General features: G+C 40.5%; 1 pseudogene; it reads right to left on the bottom strand.

Annotated features, from left to right (window-relative positions):
- Window positions 1-11,861: 11,861 nt before the first annotated feature.
- Window positions 11,862-12,359, bottom strand: LOC102862620 (annotated as a pseudogene).
- Between the last annotated feature and the right edge of the window lie 241 nt (window positions 12,360-12,600).

The following is a 12,600-nucleotide window of genomic DNA, read 5'->3' as shown; positions in this document are numbered from 1 at the left end:
CATGTTGTGAGGAGAGACCAGTCCTTGGAGAGAGACATCATGCTTGGGAAGGTGGAGGGACAGCGCAGGAGAGGAAGGCCGGATTGATTCAGTGACTGGGATAATTGGGATGGGAGTGTCAGAGACGGTGCGATTGGCACAGGACAGAGTGGAGTTTAGGGCTGTTGTACATAGGGTCGCTATGAGTCGTAGGCGACTCGAAGGCACATAATAACAACATATGTATGGTATTATGACACACAGTTCAAGGACACCAGCTTCTCCACAATCTGTTTTGATCTACAAATATGCAGGCAGATAGATAGATAGATAGATAGATAGATAGATAGATAGATAGATTGATTAGATGGATGATATAGATATATTTTGATATAGAGATACAGATGTAGATAGATATGGACATAATCCCATGGACTGGTAAAAGAATAAATAAATATTTCTTAGCAAAAGTGTAGCCAGAGTGTTCTTTGGACTAAAAGATGGTAAATTTTCCCCTCACACACTTCAGGCATGTTCCGAGGAAAGGCTATTCCTTGGAGAGGGACATTATGCTCAGAAAGGTAGAGAGTCAGTGAAAGAGAGAAACCACAAACCAGGTGGATTGGCATAGTGATTGCAGAGATGGGCTTGTATATATCAGAAATGGTGAGGATGGCACAGGATAGAACTGGGTTCAATCTGTTGTTCATAGGTCACCATGGGTCACACTATCCTCAACAGCACCTTCCAACATGACCTAACTTTCTCCTGCGGAGCACCTGGTGGATCTGAACTGCATGCTTTCACGATTGCAACACAGTCTCTTGCCACTAGGCCATTTTATATTTCAACTGGGCAAATTTTGCTTGTGTCTTAAAGTACAAATTGCACTTTTTCCTTTATTGAAGATTTGAAAAGTTGCCAGTAAGTTTGCTTTCTATTTTGTTTTGTTTTGAGGAAAAAAAAAACCAAACCTTACTTATCTTTTTCCTGGAGGATATTTCCATTATATTCAGAGTTCTAGAGTGGCAAGAATTTTTCTTAGCACACTGAAATTACCATTTTAATGGCTTCTGGCTTCCATTATCATGTCTAGAAACTAAATCACCAGCATAATGGTTGCTTCCTGAAAAGCAAAATGTTTTTTCTCTTTGTTGCTTTTAAATTTCTTTGGTTTTGTGTGTATTCACTCCCTATGTTATTTAAAAAGACATTAAAGCATTTTCAATGATTTCCTTGTTGTATTACTATGTGCTGTTGACTCAGAACTGACTCAGAACTGACCCACTAGCAGGTTTTCACAGGTTATAAATGACACGGGAAGATCACTCGTCTTTCTATCGTGGAGCAGCTAGTAGATTTTAATCATCGAGTCCTCTAAATGGTGAGAGAAGGATGGACAACCAACCTCCTTCCATGGAATTACTGCCTCTCAAAACCCACTGGAGGGTAAGCTCTGTGTCAGTTCTGACTCGATGGCACAAAACAACAATATTCATCTAAACTAGATGCCTCCACCACTTAAAGGGAGCTAGCTCTCTTGGCTGAGTGGATAAAGAATTATGCTGCCAACCCAAAGACAAGCAGTTCAAACCCACCAAGTGCTCTGCAGGAGGAAGTTGGGCAACCTCCTTCCATGCAATTTCCCACCGTTGAAAACTCACTGGAACATCGGTAACCTATGAGTTGAGTTCTGACTTTATAGTATACAACAACAATCCTCTTAAATTTCCTTTCATATTTTCTGCCACTTTGTTTAATTCTAGAGAATTGCAGTTGACTTTCCAATTCATTAAATCTCTTTCTAACAGTGTCTTTCCATTGTAAAATCTAACAGGTTTTGAAAGAAATACTGTTATGTATATTATTAATAGGGAGCTATGGTGGCTTTAGTGTAAGGAATTCTTGCTGCCAACCCAGAGATCCATAGTTTACACACCCCAGCTGCTCTGTTGGAGAAAGATGAGCCCTCTCCTCCCCTGTGGTTTAGTGCCTCTAAAAACTTGCTGGAGAGTCAGGTAGGAGTCCGCTCCTACTCAAGGACACAAAATAATATTATCAATATATACTTGAAATATATTAATATGTTTGCTTTTTTAAAAGGCTTAAAGTTTATTTTATAATATTGTTGTTGTTGATTGCCTTCGAGTTGAGCATTACTTATAGCGACCCTTTGAGCAGAAGGCCTGAAGTCTCTCTACAACTATCGACATTTATCAAAGTTCATAGAGTTTCCAGAGACTTGTTGTTTACGAAGTGGATGCCACTCCTGCTTCAGAATTTTACAATAATTGCCACTATTTTTACAATTACAACGTTTTAGGAGAAGGTAGCTAGTAGAGTAGGGTTTGATGCCTAGAGGAAAGAACAGATAACAAAAGCCATAGGTAAGGCCAGAAATAACCACAGCACTAGCCAGTCATTTCTATGTTCAATGGGACCATAAAGGATAAAGAAACTGGATGCTGGAGATAGTCACAGGAGTACCCGGTGCTTTCTGACATAGTAAAGCAAGAATTGTTGCTGAAAGTATGACTTGTAAGTAACCTTTCAGCATCAGAAGGCTCACTATAATGTAATTAGCATTTTAGATGAGTGGGCACTCATCACCCAAATTACATCATGAACAGAGGCCACGTTTGAGAATTTCAGCATTGCGCTCTGATTGGATGCACAGTAACTTACAAGTTTTGCTTGAAGAACACCCAAAAGAGGATGAGTAATATCAGAAGAAGCTATCCTTCAAATTTCCTGGAATAGACTGGTTAGTGAAAATCCTGATGCCACATTTCTCCTCTTAAAGCCCAACTCACTCAATGACCTGTTCAGAACATAGATTGAAAGGCATAGAGACAGGACACCTCCCTGTCACACTCCTTGCCTGATTTTGAACATTGCAGTGTTTTGTTCTTGTTTTTGGTTTTGTTTTGTTTTTTTTCTCTATTCTGAGGACTGCTTTCAGGTCTAAGTATAGGTTTCGGACGAGCACAATCAAGTGTTCTGAGATTCCCATTCTCCTCAAGGTCAGCCACAATTTGTTGTGATCCATAAAATCAAATGTCGTTGTATAGTTAATGAAACAAAATACAAATTCTCTGATACTTTTTGCTTTCTGCAAAGATCCATTTGACATTGGCAACAGTGCCACAGACTCTTCTAAACCTAGCTTGTATTTTTGATAGTTCTCTGTCAGTGTACTATTCCAGTCATTTCTGGATAATCTTCAGCAGAATTTTGCTTGCATTTGGTATGAATGATATCGTTCGACAATTTCCACTCTGTTGGGTCACCATTTTTTTAAAAATGGGAATAAATATGGATCCCTTCCAGTCAGTTGGTCAGGTTGTTGTCCTCTAGATTTCTTGGCACAACCTAGTGAGCACGTCCAACTTAACATCTGTTTGTTGAAATATGTCAACTGGCATTCCATCAAAACCTGGGACTTAATCTTTTGCCAACTCTTACAGAGCAGCTTGAAGTTCGTCCTTCATTACCAGTGCCGTTTGATCATATATTTACTGAACATACATTGAATCTTGAGTTGAAGCTGAGTAGAACCTAAAGTACATGCTGTAGAAGGTCAAGGACTATAGTCTTCGATATGGGTTGAAGCTAAACATCAAGAACACAAAGATTCTCACCACTGGGCCAATAAGCAGCACTATGATAGATGGAAAGGAGACTGAAGTTGCTAACAATTTTAGCTTGCTCTTCTCCACAATCAGCACTCTTAGAACCAGCAGTCATGAAGGCAAAAGATAAATTGCACTGGGAAAAACTGCTGTCAGCAACTTCTCCAGAGTACTGAGAAGCAACAATGTCAGTCTAGTGACTAAGGTACACCTGATCCAGTCCATGGTCTTTAAAATTACTTGTTATGCATTAGAGCTCTTTAGTATCTTGAATTCTTCCTTGGACTTTGGCTTCTCTACGCTCCAGTGCAATCTTCAGAGTCTCTTCTGACATCCATTTTGGTCTCTTCTTCCTCTTCTGTCTTTGTAATGACCGTTTGGCACTCTTCCTGGATGATATCTTTGACATCCTCCCATAGCTCATCTGGTCTTCGGTCATTAGTGTTCAAGGCCTCAAACCTGTTCCTGAGATGGTTCTGAAATTCATGTGGGATAGACTCAAAGTCATATTTTGGCTCCTGTGAATTTGGTTTAATTTTCCTCAGCTTCAGCTTGAACTTGCATATGAGTAGTTGGTGGTCTGTTCCACAGTCAGCCCCTGGCCTAGTTTTCACAGCTGATATTGAGCTTCTCCAGCGGTTCCTTCCACAGATGTAGTCGATCTGATTCCTATGCATACCATCAGGTGAAGTCCATGTGTATAACCTGTGTTTGTGTCTCTTATAAAATGTATTTACAATGAATAAGTCATTGATTGTAGACTGCACAAAATTCAATCATTCTATCTCCAGCTTCATTTCTGTCACCAAGCCCATGTTTTCCAACTACTGATTCTTCTTCTCTGTTCCCAACTTTTGCATTCCAGTCACCCATTATTATCAATGCATCTTGATTGCATGTTCGATCTATCTCCGATTGTAAAAGTTTGGTAGAAATCATCTATTTCTTCTTCTTTGGCTCTGGTTGTTGGTGCATATATCTGAATGATAGTGGTAGTCACTGGACTTCCTTGTAAGTGTATGGATATAATCCTGTCACTCACGATGGGTGTGTCAGAGGCAATTCGGTTGGCACAGGATAGAGCAGGGTTTAGGGCTGTTGTGCATAGGGTCGCTATGAGTCGGAAATGACTCGAGGGCACATAATAACAACAACAACAACAACAACAACAACATGCATTAGAGAGCTGGACAATGACTAAGGATGACAGAAGAAGAGTCAATGCCTTTGAATTGTGGTGCTGGAGAAGTCTTAAATATACCATGGACTGTCAAGAAAACAAGTAAGTCTGTCTTGGAGAGAGTGAAACCAAGTTTCTCCTTGGTGGTTAGGATTTTGAAGTTGTCTCACATATTTTAGGTATGTGGCCAGGAAGGACCGTTCCTTGGAGAAGGACATCATGCCTAGACACGGAGAGGGACAGAACAGAAGACGACCCCAGATGAGATGAATTGATATAGAATCTGGGGCAATGGGATTAGTTGTGTTATAGTCAGTGAAACTGACTCAGGACAGGGAAGGCTTCAGAACTGTTGTACATAGGGTAGCGATGAGTTGCAGGTGACTGGACAACACATAGCAACAACAACAACAATAACAACAAATTATTTTAGGGTAAGGACTAAGATTCATCTGATTCAAGCGATGGTCTTTCAGATCACTTGCTATACAGCTGAGAGCTGGACAGTGAATAAGCATGATAGTAAAAGAACTGATGCTTTTGAGCTGGGGTGTTACAGAAGAACACTGAATATCCCATTGATGGCCAAGAGCACAGAGATATACACCTTGGAAAGAATGCAGCCAGAACGCTCTTTGAAGGCAAGAGTGATGAATCTTTGCCTCACATACGTTGGATATGTTGCTAGGAGGGGTATTCCTTGGAGAAGGATATGATGCTTGGAAGGGTGGAAGGTCAAAAAAGGAGAGGAAGACTCTTGAAAGGATGGATTGATGCACTGACTAAACAATGGGCTCTCGTGTGTTAGAAATTATTAGGATGGCACAGGATAGGACAGGATTCAGATCCACTGTTCATCGGGTCACTATGAGTCCTACTTAACTCAATGACACCCAGCAACAACGACAATATCAGACACAGGAAAAGCCCTATCCGTAAACCTTCACACTTCCCTGCAATTCAGGACTCACTCCACCTACAGTGTGACTTTTGACTAATAAACCATTTTACCTTTTTCTTATTGGCTAGTCCTCCTTTCCATTCTCCATGTACTTCTCCAACAGTTCTGAGACTCCAGATCATTCTCCCATCCTCTCATTCAGCTTAATGCTTCAGTCAAGTGAGGATACATCAGGCACCAGGGAAGAAGTCTAGCTGTCCCTCGTGTTAACACAACTCGCAGATGATAGTTCTAACTTCATGTCTAATCAGTCTTTCTCTCTCTCTCCCACCCTCCTTCCCTCCCTCCCTCTCCTTCTCCCTTTCTCTCTCTCTCCCCCTTTATTCCTTTCTCTCTCTCTTTGCCCTCCCCCACCTTTTTCTCAACACTGTAGTTGACTTTCTCTCACTGTAGTTGACTTTCCATCAGGTTTCTGCAGCTGTAAATCACATGGGAAGATATCAGCCATGTTTCTTCCAGAAACAGTTGGTGAACCTGAACCAACACAAAAGCAGGCTTTTCAGTGAGCAGTGCAGCTCACTAGGGACTACCTCAAATTATGTTTGATAATTTTGATATACAAAATGTTTGACATTTTCTTCTCCACTTGATTACTGTGCATATTTCCTTCTTTTTCTCCTACTTTGTACTGTCAGCTGCTCAGGGTTCTTGAAGCATTTTCTTTAGGACATCTTTGAACCGGAAGGAGTTCTAATAATGTAGTGGGTTAAGTTTCACGCTGCCAATCAAAATATTGACATTGAAACCCAGCCCAACAGTCTCTTTGTGGGAGCAAGTTAACTCGGTCTCCTCTTGTTAAGATTTATAGATTCAGAAAACCAGTGGAATGTTGCTGTGAGTTGAAATCAACTTGACAGCAGTAGATACGGTGGTTTTGTTGTCACTGTTGATGACAGATGTATAGAACTAAGATGCATTTCTACAGAAAACATCTGTGTTTGTTTATGTCAGTTATCTGAGGAAAATTCTGTTCTCAGATCATGTAAAATGAGTTTGTAATTTGAGTTCGTTGATGACTTACCAAGTGATACAAATAGAAGCTATGTGTTTTTGTGAGATACATTACCCAGTTAGCACTTTACGAGTTTGATTTTTCATTCCACTACTGAAAGCCTGGAAAGTTGAATTTGCAGGCCTCTGGGCAGAATTTCCAAAATGAATTTATCTCTGACTCAGCTTTGCTCTTTGGGGCATTTTACAGTGGACCTAGCTCATGGGGAACTGTTCCCAATTAGACTTAACTATCTTGAGGATAAGGAATCATAAACATTGTCTCTGTAAATCTTGTCACTCTGAGAAGAGGAACTAGCAGGTTTGTCTGATTCAGCAAATGCCCTTCTGGTAAAGCTTATTTCAAAGTGCCACTTGTCTCTATGGGATCCAGTCTTTACATATAGTTTATATTATGATTCCCTAATATTCTGTCAGATTAGGTTCTTTTGGAAGCATAACTTTATTTCCCCACCCCCCTTCATTTGAAAGGGATATATTTTCTCACATAGCAAGCTTTGCAGAAATAGAAGCTTGAATTCAAACAGTTAGACACATCAACATACAAAGCTCGCTTTGCATCTCAGTTCTGTTTGCCCTGGGGTATGTTTCTGGCAGTGAAATAGGTGGGTCATATGCATTTTCTTTCTTTAGCCTTTTGGGGAAATGCTAAAGTGCCTTCCAGAGTGACTGAACCATTTTTCAATCCCACCTACTGTGTAAGAGAGGCCCTATCTCTCCACATCCTCTCCAGTATTTAGTACTTGCTGTCATATGGAATTTTGCCTCTACTATTTGAGTGAGATTTTAATTCTTTCTGGTCAAACATTCTTCTAAGTGGATTTTAATTGTTTTTGGTCAAACATTCTTCTAAGTGGTATAACACTGGTCCACCCATTTGCTGTACAGAGGTATCTCATGATTGCTGTGATGTTGAACATGGTGACATTGATGTGTCAGATGTGATAATGGTTACCCATGGCAGACAGTGTTTGGTGAAGCTTCCCGGAAGCTGGAGTGGCATCTACTTCGGACATAGCATGCCTCCAGAAACCATAATGAACTTGGAGAAATGACGAAAATTATACAAGTGTGCAGGTATTTAGTTTATAGGGTCACTATGAGTCATATACGACTCAATTGCACTTAACAACAACAACAACAACAACAACAACAACAACGAGAGAGCTCAGTCAGCCTAGTGGACAGAAAGCGATGCCACCAAGCCAAAGGTGGGTGATTTTAATCTGCATTCCTCAGGCTTTGTTTTAATTGTTTCTCGTCAAACATTCTTCTAAGTAGTACAGTCCTGGTCTGTCCATTTGCTTTACGGAGGCAACTTGTGGTTGCTGTGGTGCTAAATACTGTGACACTGATGTGTCAAATGTGATAACGATTACCAGTGGTGGACAATGTTTGGCGGAGCTCCCCAACTAAAATAAGCTTGGAAGTAGGAGTGGCATCAATTTCTGAAATAGTTTGCCTCCGGAAACCCTATGAACTTGGAGAAACAATGAAAGTTATACAAGCATTCTGGTATTTTGTTCATAGAGTCATTGTGAGTCATCTATGAGAGCACTTAATGACAACAACAAACACAACAAGGGTAGCTGGGGCTAGAGGTCATAGAGCTCAAATATGTTCTCTCTTTATAGATAGTGTGTATGGGGGGTATATATGAAATAAACAGAGAAGATAATTAAGGAAGAAGAGAGAAGAAAAAGATATATGAGGATATGTGTATGTGTATACATATAAAATAAACAGAGAAGATAATTAAGGGAGAAGAGAGAGGAAAAAGGAATTTAAGAGATAGGAAAGAAAGAAAACACAAAAAAGAAACAAACATTTTTCTCAGGTAAAAGGAACAAAGGTTGTATGGGAATGGTCATTTCTGAGCTTTGCGAACTTCGCAAAGGTGAACTGGCCGCATCAATAACATAAACAAAACAAATTCCCATGGTCAGTCATGTCACCCTTGCTCGCAAACCTCTTTCTACTCATGTCAACATCAACTTTACCAATTTTTAAAAGTCCAACACAATAACTTACAGACCACACAGAACCATATCCGAAAAGTCAAAAGGCTAATAATTCACGTTGGTGGCAAGGCACAATCAGTCAGTCAGGGCAGCTTCCGAAACCTGTTCTCAGACACCTCAGTCGTGAGCCTCGTGGCTACAAGCCAGTGTTAGAAAGCTCTCAGTTTTGCCAGATGTGGCTTTCCCCCTCAGTCCTCCCACAAACTTGAACAAAAGACTATTTGCTCTGGTAGAGTGGTATAGCAGTCCCCAGGTCCACTCCGTCTAACATTAGGTCTCTGGTTCTCTGGTTCTGCTCTCTGGCTGCTGCTTCTGTAAACCCTGGTCTCACTGGTAGAAGAATGTCTGGCCCTCAAGGGCGTATATGCTGCATACTCTTTCTTCCTCTTTGCTGGTGGTCAGGTTCTCAAATTCTCCTGCTGGGTCCACTCAATATAATGGCCAGACCAGCCAATCCCCTTCTGGATATGCTAACATAACCTATTTGCACATTTCTGCCCATCTGCATGACAAAGTCAGTCAAAGGTTAGGGAAGCCATTTTTAACAACAAATCCTTAACATCACATCTCACATCAGGAAAAAAACTACTGTTACGGATATTTGAGGTGCTAAAGAGTGAGGATATCACTTTAAAGACCTAGTTACATCTGACACAACCCATTGTATTTTCATCATTTCATAAGCATGTGAAAGTTAAAGAACAAGGAAGATCAAAAAAGAATGTATTCCACCGAATTGTAATGTTGGTGAAGTATGTTGAATGTGCCATCTGTAGACCGTCAACAGATTGAATCAGTGCTCAATGAAGTACAGTCAGAAAGCTCCTTAGAACCAGGTCATGAGAACCCTACACGACTGAGTTTGACTCTTGGACTAGACCACAGTCATGAGTCAGAATCAACTCTAAGACAACATATATATTCTAGAACTCAGAACAAGTTTCTAAGTTTATTTTTATTAAAGGACATTGTGTTTCTAGAGGCAAATCTTAGTAAAATTGCACTTCTTTTGTTTATTTTTATCAAATACTTTTCTTAAGAATTAATATACTCCTTATGGATTTTCTTTTCTGTGACCTAATTTCCTAAGAGTTGGGATATTACCTTTTGAAATTTCAGCTGAAACCAGACTCCTAGGGACAGACACAACATATATATTAACTTAAGAAAATGAATTGATACATCCAAATCTTATCCTGGTATAGCATTATATACTAATTTATAACAAATGCAAACCTATTTCCTTCTTATACCTAAAAAAGGACTGTCTGCTTAAAAGATTTTTTTTGTGTTTATGTATATGAATAAGAACTTGCCTTCAATCGCTCTGCTATCAAATATACGTCAAATCCAAACCAAGCTCACTACCATTCTCTATCATATTTTTTTGAGACTGTAAGCCTTAACAAGGCCATCTTATCTTTCTCTCATGGACCTACTGGTGGATTTGAACTGGGAGACACTAGGCCTTCTAGTCAGCAATATACTGCCAATCAATTATTCCATCAGAGATGATTTCTAAAAAAAGCTATGGTCAGAAAATCAAAAGCGAAGAGCAGGCCAGCATTTCTCAAGCTGAAGCACAAATTTAAGCCATTGGTTGTGAGTTGTAGTAGTTAATGGATGAGATATTGAATGATACAAGACACATCCAAAGACGGAAGGAAGTAGCCTGCAGCAAAGAAACAATAATAATAAAGGAAGATATTCAAGATCCTCTGAAGGACTTGGCAAAAAGTAAACTCCAGGAATTGGTGGAACACCAATTTAGATATTTCAACAAACAGATGCAGCCCTAGATGTGCTCACAATGTTATGCCAAGAAATCTGGAGAACAGCTTTCTGGCAAACTGACTAGAAGAGCTCCATATTCATTCCCATTGCCCCAAAAGGTAATACAACAGAATGTGAAGATTATCAAACATTATCACTAACATCACAGACAAGCAAAATCTTGCTGTAGATTATACAATGATGACTGAAACAGTATATTGACAGAGAACTTCCAGAAATGCAAGCTGGGTTTTAGAAGATGCCGAGGTACTAGGGATAGCATTGTTAATGTCAGAAGTAGAGAGTACCAGAAGGATGTATATTTCTGTTTTATTGACTATGTAAAGATATTTGATGGCACGGGTTGTGGCTAACATTGAGAAGAATGGGAATCCCAGAACACCTGACTGAGTTTATGCATAGGAAACCTATACCTAGACCAAGAATCTGTTGCCCAAACAGAGCAAGGGAACAGTGCATGGTTCCAAATCAAGAAAGGTTTGCATCAGCAATGTATCCTTACTCTTGCAGAACACATTACTTGGGAAGTTGGAGTTTATGAAGGACAATGTGGCATCGGGATTGTAATAAGAGTCATCAATAGCCTGGGTCATGCAGATGACATGATTTTGTTCACCAGATCTGAGGAGGACGTGAAGAGTTTGCTGCAGATAGTCAAGGACTGTAGCCTTCCATATTGATCGCATCTCAACACTAAGAAAACAAAGATCCTCACCACCGAGCCAATGATTGGTATCATGACAGATGGAGCATAGCCTGAGGTTGCTAATGACTTCATCTTGCTTAAATCCTCAATCAACACTCTTCAGTCAGCACCATCAGTCAGGAAATCAAAAGATGTGCTGCACTGGGGAGATGTGCTGCCAAGGATCTCTCCTGAGCCCTAAAGTGCAACAATGCCAGTTTAGAGACTCTGGTGCACCTGGTCCAGGCCATGATCTTCCCAATTACGTGCTATGCTTGTAAGAGCTCGACAGTGAAAGAGACCTTCTTGGAAACGTATATGATGAGAAAAAGAAATGAAGCCCCTCAGGAGATGGACTAGTGCAGTGACTACACAGTGAACTTGAGCCGGCAAGGACAGTGAGGACAGTTCAGGAAAGGGCAACTTCCAGATCTGACAATCTGTACTTATAAACAGAGCTGAGAGACCCTTGTGGAGAACTACTCTCCCATAGAGGACTGCTATGCTTTGGAATCCATACAATGCTTTAAAGGATGACTGGTAGCAATATGACTGATATAAGTAGATTCACCCCCTCCCTCCTTTTACCAAGACAGCTTTATTTCCCCCTGATTGTCATGAACTCATAGGGATTAGGTTCCAGCAGCTCGGGCTCCTTTCCATTTGTCCTCCTATTGTGTGCCTCTCTGAGGGGAGCCGGCTGGTGCTTCAGCTGGGCCCAAGTGCCTTTTTCCTTGGCTTCTTTCTTTTTCTCATCATTTTCTTTCACTCGTTTCAGGAAGCTGTCTCTGCTCCTAAGAGTGCTTAATGTGTTCAATGTGCATGTTCATTTTCTTGGCAAGAATCTTACCCTTAGCTTGTTTGTTCACAACGATGCCGACAGCATGCTGGGTAACACTGTAGACTCCTCTGTTTTGCCACGGTAACATTGGTGAGGCGTTCCTTTTTGGACAGTGCCTATTCCCTTGATGTCCACAATGGCTCCTTTCTTGTAGATTTGCATATGAGTGGCCAAAGGAACAACTCCATGTTTCCTAAAAGGCCTAGGAGAGAACACATAGCGGGGGCCCCTCCTCTTTCTCTTTGTGTTCCGCATTTCGGCAGATCACTGCAAGATGACAGTTCTTGTTGAAAGGCTGAAATGAATAGATTGACCACATCATTATGCTTTGCCAGCTCTAGACTACCCAGAGCAGAAGAAGGAAATATCATTATTAATTATCGTCTTAAGGGACAGTTCATTAGATCATATTAAATGGCAAAAGGCAAGTAGGACTTTCTTCTGAAGCAGAAATGGCTGCAGAGTCTGGAAGCCATAACATATTTTATATGGTGGT

Source organism: Elephantulus edwardii, unplaced genomic scaffold (genome assembly GCF_000299155.1).
Source record: "Elephantulus edwardii isolate Elephantulus edwardi_28Jun2011 unplaced genomic scaffold, EleEdw1.0 scaffold00024, whole genome shotgun sequence".
Classification (NCBI taxonomy): domain Eukaryota; kingdom Metazoa; phylum Chordata; class Mammalia; order Macroscelidea; family Macroscelididae; genus Elephantulus; species Elephantulus edwardii.
Note: the sequence above shows the minus strand (reverse complement) of the source record. Positions and strands in the feature narration are given on the sequence as shown.